Below are 8274 nucleotides of genomic sequence, written 5' to 3' on the forward strand. Positions count from 1 at the left end.
TGCAAGTTCAATCCCCAGCCTCGGTCCAGGCAAGTTTCTGGTGGCAACCAATCAATTTGCTTCTCTCATATCGATGTTTCTCTCTCTCTCTCCCTCCCTCCCTTAATCTCTCTCACTCTCTAAAAATCAATGGAAGAAATATCTTCCTGGTGAAGACTAACAAAGAAAAGGGGGGGGGGCGGGTAATGACACAACACAAACCTTTTTCTATGGAAGAACTTGCGGACCCTAATGTGGGGACCCATCTGGGCCCTGGTGTCCCCTCTTCTTGTGTTTCTGAAAAACAGCCATGGACTTTATCACATTAAGTTGTGGTTGTTAAGGACAAAAAGAAACTGATTTTCTTAAAAGCTTATCTGCCTTATAATTCAAGCATTGCCACAGTTAATATAATCAAAGATGCAAGAAATCCAAGACCAATGTACATGCTTTCAAGAGAATATTAAAGATACACCTGTTTCTTCTTGGAGAGAGTCCGTGGCATGCTTCTATTTGCTGCTCATTTCATCAAGTCCTATAGAGTCACCCTTATCCATACTGCTGTCATTGATTTGCTTAATGGTGTATCAGTCAGTTAAGGCCAGTGTATGCACAGTAACAAACATCCCAAGATTAAGTCTCAGTGACTTCATCTTTTTTTTATTATATTTTATTTTTCTTGTTGACATTATTACAGATGTCTCCCATTCCCCCCCCCCCTTCAACCAGACCCTGCCCTCCTCTCCCTCTAGCCCTCACCATACTGTTGTCTGTGTCCCTGGGCTATGCATGTATGTACTTTGGCTGTTCACCTTCTTTCATCCCATCTGCCCCACCCGCCTCCCCTCTGACATGTGTCAGTCTGTACTATGTAGCTATGACTGGTTCTATTTTGTTGGTCAGTTTATCTTGTTCATTAGATTTCACATATAAGTGAGATCATATGGCATTTGTCTTTCTCTGACTGGCATATTTCACTTAGCATAATAATCTCCAGGTCCATCTATGCTGTTGCAAAAGATAAGAATTTCTTCCTTTTTTACAGCTTCATAGTATTCCATTCGGTAAATGTACCACAGCTTTTTTATTCATTCACCCACCAATGAGCACTTGGGCTGTTTCCAGAGCTTAGCTATTGTAAACAAAGCTGCTATGAACATAGGGGTGTCTATATTCTTTCTGATTGGGGTTTTGGGATTCTTATGATATGTTCCCAGCAGTGGGATTGCTGGGTCAAAAGGCAGTTCTACATTTAATTTTTTGAGGAAACTCCATACTGTTTTCCACAGCGGCTGCACCCGACTGCATTTTCACCAACAGTGCATTCAGGTTCCCCTTTCTCCACACCCTCGCCAGCACTTGTTGTTTGTTGATTTATTGATGGTAGCCATTCTGGCAGGTGTGAGGTGATTTCTCATTGTGGATTTCATTTGCATCTCTCTGACAATGAGTGATTTGACCATTTTTTCATATGTCTATTGGTCATCTGTATGTCCTCTTTGGAGAAGTGTCTATTCAGGTCCTTTGCCCATTTTTTAATTGGGTTGTTTGTCTTCCTGATGTTGAGTGGTATGCGTTCTTTATCTATTTTGAAAATTAACCTCTTATCAGAGGTACCCTTGGTGAACATGTTCTCCCATACAGTGGGTTCCCTTTTCATTTTGTGGATGGTTTCTTTTGCTGTGCAGAAACTTTTTAGTCTGATGTAATCCCACTTGCTCATTTTTTCTTTTGTTTCCCTTGCTCTGGGTGATATGTTGGCAAAAAGATTGCTATGAGAGATGTCTCCGTGATTTAATCTTGAACCAACCCCAGCTCAGAGGGAGCTCTGCTCATCGAAATCACGCAGGAGCCTGAGTGTTCAAAGGTTGTCTCTCCCGTCATCCATGCAGGGCCAAGAGAGGGAGATTCTGCTCTAGGAATTGTGCTCCTGCCTGGAACACAAAGAGATAGTGACACATGTCACTTCCATGCACAACTCATTGGCCAGAACTGGTCACAGGGGCCCAACACACCCAGGGGACAGGAAGTTCAGTCTCCCCGTGTCCAGGCACAGGGGCTAGCTGACATTTGTTTAGCAACCTCATGTCTGCCACACAAGCCCTAGGCAGGTAGTGACTCTGCCTTGCATGATACCTTGGCATCCTGTAGGGACAAAAGAAGCGTGTATTAAATGAATGTCTGACTTTTCCAAGGTTTTCCTAATACATGAAAGAAATGTAATGTGTGCATACTGTGTGCCGAGCCCTGTGCTAAATGTTCTGTCCACGACAGGACATTTACTATCACTGTTGTACAAACAAGGCTCAGTGATCTGAAATAACTCTTTACTTTGCTATCTCTTTGAAATTAGGGTTGGGGCCTTGGAAATTAGAGGCGACTTAAAAAGTTAAAATAGAAACGTCTCTATAAATAAAAAGCCTATATGGAAACATACTATATATAATCTCCTAACTGTGCGTACACAGTCAGCTGGGATGCATGGCGGCATGACTTCCGAGTACACGTGACTCAACGTCTGTGAAACTTGGGCTTTTTATATCACCCACTTGAAACCCTGCAATTAACCCTGTCGGGTGGGTGACTCATTATCAGAGCCGATGAAGCAGGCTGCTCCCCGGGAGGTGCACACAGGCTTAGGTTGTTGGTCAAGGGCAGGGAGAGAAGGAGGTGAGGAGGTGACTTGTTTGTCACCAAATGTACAGCCTGTGGGGTGAGTACTCTGAGCCCCAGGGAATACGCTAAGCTTGGAATTGCAGTCAGGGGTCGGCTTTGGCTGGTGCCTCAAAGTGACTGACGAGTCTCAGGGTGGCAGTAACCCAGGGAGGCCCCAGAAGGTCCTTTCAAGGACAGGATAAGTCAGCAGTGCAGAGTGCATGCACCCCCAACCCCCCCCTCCCCCTCGCCCAGGGATCAGATCATGGCTGGTACTGGCTGCCCTTCACCCTCAGGGATACCAAGAAAGCCAAGGACATTGTCCCACTGGCTCCCAAGTTTTGCCCACGTGCACCTGCACAGCTGGGACCTTTTGCAGGGCCTCTGCCCACGCTGTGCCCTGTGCCTGGGTGACTCAGTCCTTACTGCCTTGTCACCCCCTCTGAAATCTCCCCCAACCGCCCTCATACTTCCTCCTCCTCCCCTTTCCCACCCCTCAGCCTGATTACTTTTCACCCCGTCTGATATGATTCTGTCTGTTCTTCTGTTCGTCGTCTGCCCCCCCACCTCGCCCCACCACCAGGATGTAAGTAGCAGGAAGGCAGGCAAGGACCTGGTCTGCCTTGTGCACCCTACTGCACCCAGCACCCAGCATCCAGCACCCAGTGCTGTGCTTGGCATGGACTCCATGCTCTGAAGTTGTAAACTGAACAGATGGATGTCACCTGGGGGCTTCAGAGGCACCCCCTCCCTCCCGCCATAACCATAGGCATAGTCGGGCATTTAGTGGTTCAAACCCAGACTAGAATTTAAACATGTCCTGGGGCTGATTCCAGGCAGAGGCTGCCTGGGGACAGGGGCGCACCGTCCCTACTCCCTGGCTCCCACACCGTGGCAGGCACAAGGCTGACCTTGAAGGGACTCCCAGGCTGAAACTTTCATTTCAGCAAACGCAGAGAGCCTCCACCACGTGGCAGGCCCTGTTCCCGTGACCAACACTGGGAGGCAGACGCCAGCAGCTGTCCCCACACCCTACAGGTGACAGAGGCGCAGCGTGGAGCTCTCCAGTCACCTGCCCGACTCGGCCTCTGTGGAGCTGGGGACGAGCTCGTGGTACTGTCCCTGCTGTGGCCACCAAGCACCGAGGGAGGGGCAGGGCTGAGCAAACTAAGAAACAGGATGGGGACAAGAGGATGGAGGAAAGCTTCTTGGAGGCGTGGGTACTCGGGCTGGGCCTGGAGACCGGGCTCGGGAAACTTCACAAACGGCATTCTTTTTCCTCCACGTGGAAGTTGTCAGATTTAGCGAATGAAAATACAGACGCCCACACTGTGCATGAGACATATGTATCCTGAGAAAATGCTCTTCGTTGTTTATCTGACATCCACATTTAATGGGAACCCTGTATTTAACCTGGGAAACCTGGATTTGGGGGAAAAGAAGTTCTTCAGTCCGGCCGCTGTGGTTCAGTGGTTGAGCATCGACCCATGCACCAAGAGGTCGCTGGTTCGATTCCTGGTCAGGGCACATGCCCAGGTTGTGGGCCCAATCCCCAGTGGGGAGCATGCAGGAGGTGGTCAATCGATGTTCTCTCTCATCGGTGTTTCTCTCTCTCTCTCTCCCTTTCACTTCCTGTCTCTCTAAAATCAATAAAGAAATTTTTAAAAACAGAAGTTCTTCAAACCCACTTTGGGTTATGAGCTTATTAAACATCCTTACATTTATTAAGTAGTAGGTGCAGCTTCAAACAACTAGGTATTATTACAGTTCACAGTAAAGGGGGGCGTGCGGTAGGGAGTCTCCACTCGGCTCTGTCATTGTCCAGGGCCAGAAACGGGAGACACCAATGGTCACTTGCAGCTTGAGATACGGAAGAAAGTGTAGTGATTCCAAGTGAGCACCAGCATCATTCATCACATGGTTAGGAAGATGCTCACATGGTTAGGAAGATGCTCACATGGTTAGGAAGATGCTCACATGAAAGGAGCCTCTGCTTGCCACCCTCCCTTCACTCGCAGAGATCATCACCTTTCTTCACTGCTTCTCCTGGAGGGTACCAGGGTTTCTGGAAAAAAGAGACTTTGCTGCTGTTACTGTTCTTGGTGACCATCTCTATGAGGCTCTTCCTGCACTGTGTTTAAAGATGGTAAGAAGTTTACTGAGAAGAAATTGGCTGGTTTCTATGTGCAGGGTGGGAGGGGGGCACTTTAAAACATGACCCACAGTCCGGCTGGTGTGGCTCAGTGGTTGAGCATTGACCCGTGCACCAAAAGGTCGATGGTTCGATTCCTGGTCAGGGCACATGCCCAAGTTGTGGGCCCGATCCCCAGTGTGGGGCATGCAGGAGGCGGCCAGTTGATGTTCTCTCTCATCGATGTTTCTATCTCTCTCTCCCTCTCCCTCCCTCTCTCTCTAAAATCAATAAAGGAAATAAAATAAAATAAAATAAAATAAAATAAAATAAAATAAAATAAAATAAAATAAAATAAAATAAAACATGACCCACACGGTCGCCGGAGATCCTGGCTGCACAACATGCATACTGTAAATCAGCACTGCGCTTCACCAGAGGGTGCCAGACCCCTCCCTCTGCCCCACACAGCTTCCCGTGGGATTTTCTCCAGCTCCTCTGCAGACTCCTTCTGTGCCTTGAAGTGAAGCCTCTTCGCTTTCACCGTTCCTTCCTCGACTTTCACGTTTGTTGGTTCCCTGCTTTGATAGAGGAGTTTGTTGGTGCCCCACCTTTCCCTTTTAAGAGTCCCTGGGCCTGTTCGGGGTGGGTGTTTGACCTGTGAGAATTGAGGGTGAGGCGTTTCTGGGATGGAAAAAGCATGAACAAAACCCGGCAGGAGGAGAAGGGCAGGGCTGAGTTGATAGGGGGTCGCTTGGCCGAGCGCTGAGGCAGACCAGCAAGGCCTGCGCCGTCCAGGGGAGAGGGGTGTGATCTGCCCGGTGGAGGCAGCGGGGAGCCGCAGGTCACAGCTAGAAGGTGCACGGGTGGGGCTCGGGAGGACGGAGGGCCAGAAAGGAAAGCAGAGGGAGAGGAGGAGGAAGAAGAGAAGATGAGGAGGAGAAGGAGGGAGATGAAGATGAGGATCAGGACAAGGAAGAGGAAGAGGAGAAGAAGAAAGAGGAAGAGGAGAAGGAGGAGGGGGAAGAAGACGACCCAGGAAGGGGGCAGAGTGGGGAGGCAAGAGGCGGTGCAGTCTGGAGCATGGTGAGTGACATCTTTGGCCTGGGTGGTGGCAGTGGGAATGGCAAGGCATCACGGTGACCCTTCAGGCATCCTTGTTTTGCCAAAGGCATCTCCTGTGAAATGCCAGGTGCTGATGGGACGGGCTCACCTGATCCCCGGATGAGAGAGTGCGCAGAGCTCAGAGCAGAGCCAGTTGACAGAGGAACGTCTGAACGTGGAAGGGAATCCTCTAGCGTCTCAGGATCCAGCCTTCGTTGTTGCGCAATTATTCACTTTTTCTTTGTTATAGTGCTTGAGGAATTGTGCACGTGAGTGTGATGCAGGGAGGTCAGAGAGCAGAAAGCCCGATGTGATGGTTAATGTTTTATGCCCATACCTGCCATTTCAGAAGCACACGCAGGGAGAGGTTCAGCTCTCAGCACCCAGCACCTTGGGTGAGTCCCTGGACCTCATCTCTCAACGCCTCCTTCTCCTGTCCACCGAGCAGGTTGTTGTGGAACAGAGAACGCGAACGTCTCTAACAAGCTCACTGAGGGCTGGGCAGGGCTGTGCCAAGACGCCCAATGTCCCAGCCCACTCCATCCTCTCACCGACTCGTGTGGAGGAAGCATTTCCCCACATTTTACAGAAGAGGGAACTGAAGCTCAGAGAGGTGGCGCTAATTATCCAGAGTCACACAGCGCTCCGTGACCAAGGTTTTCACCTGCTTACCCTTTCCACTACATTTCTTCTAGCCAGGTTCTAAAGGACTCATGAGAGTGCATAAGGAAATGCCTGTGACCGGCTTTAAAATCCTCACGTGAACTTGCACACCAATGTTTATGGCAGCTTTTTTCATAATTGCCAAAACTTGGAAGCAAGCACGATGTCCTTCAGGAGGTGAACAGATAAACTGTGGTACACCCCGACGGTGGAATAGTACTCAGCACTGAAAACACATGGAGGAAACTTAAAGAATATTACTAAGTGAAAGGAAGCCATCGGAAAAGGCTACATGCTGTGTCTCCAACTCAATGCCAATCTGGAGCAGGCAACACTAGGGAGACAGTGAAAGGATCGTGTTTGTCAGGAGTCAGAGGGAGGGAAGGATGACACATGGACCACAGAGGGTGTTTAAGGAAGTGAGACTACTCTGTACGATACTGCAGTGGTGGATACATGTCATTATATATCTGTCCAAATCCACAGAATGTACACCACCGAGATAAACCTTCATGTAAACTGTGGACTTTGGTCGCCTCTCAGCTGGGGCTGCATAACAGGAATGCCATGGACTGGGTGGCTTAAACAACAAACATTTATTTCTCTCGGTTTTGGATGCCTGGAAGTTCAAGATCAAGGTGAGGGTCCCCTTCCTAGTTCATAGACAGCCTTCTTCTCACTGTGTCCTCAAAGGTGACAGGGGCTAGGAAGCTCTGTGGGGTCCCTTTATTAAGGCTCGGTCATCATGACGTCCTTACCTCCCACAGACCCACCTCCTAACACCATCACATTGGGGATTAGATTCCCACGTATGGGTTTGGGGATAACGATGTGTCAATGTAGGCTCATCCATTTCAACAAAGGTACGCTGTGGTGGAGGGTGTTGATAGTGGGGGAGATCGTGTGGGGAGGAACCGAGGGTACGTGGAACTCTCTGTACCTTCCTCTAAATTCTGCTCTGAACCTAAAACTTCTCTAAACAATGAAGTGTATTTTTAAAAGTTCTCAAGTGACCAAATGCAAATTTCCATGTATAATCAAGTTTGAGGCATTTGGGTTCAAGGTCTAGAATATCTTTTTACAAGAGAGCCAGCTAATTTCTTCCAAGGTGTCTCTTTTATAGTTACTTATTCTTTTAAGTGCCTGGACTTTGGGGGGTACTTCTAACTTGAAAACCTGGTGTAAAAGAGCGAAGTGGAATGTCCTTTCCTCTGGCTCCATCTGCTTTGTAAAATTGCCACTGGGATATATTGTCCTCAGTGTTTTGTTACTATCAGTGGGGACATGCCAGCTTGGCCACCAGAGGGACTTAGGCTGTTGGTTATCAGCCTGGTCTCTGTTCGGAGTACAACTGGCTAAGTGAGACTTGCACATTTCCATTGCTGGGGCCAGGTCAACTCGCATAAAATACTTTCCACAGATCTACTGTGTTTTCCTAAAAGTGGGGAAGGACACCCAACCTCTCTGAGAGATTTCATTTTATAACCTCCTATTGTCCAAAACGATGCTTGTACTCCCTTTGTAAGCTTGGTAAAACACATGGCCACTTTCATGTAGCATTGAGGCCTGTTAATGTCTTTATATATTAATGCTATGGACACCACCTAGGTATGCAACGTTGTGACCAGGAGCCACAGATTTGCAATAATTACATCAGGGCTACATCATGCTCTGTCCCTTCCCATTTGGGTGACTTTGGCTAAGGTTCTTCAACATCTTGAGTTTCTGTCTCCTCCTTAGTA

This window comes from Molossus molossus, unplaced genomic scaffold (genome assembly GCF_014108415.1).
Source record: "Molossus molossus isolate mMolMol1 unplaced genomic scaffold, mMolMol1.p scaffold_m16_p_21, whole genome shotgun sequence".
Taxonomy (NCBI): Eukaryota; Metazoa; Chordata; class Mammalia; order Chiroptera; family Molossidae; genus Molossus; species Molossus molossus.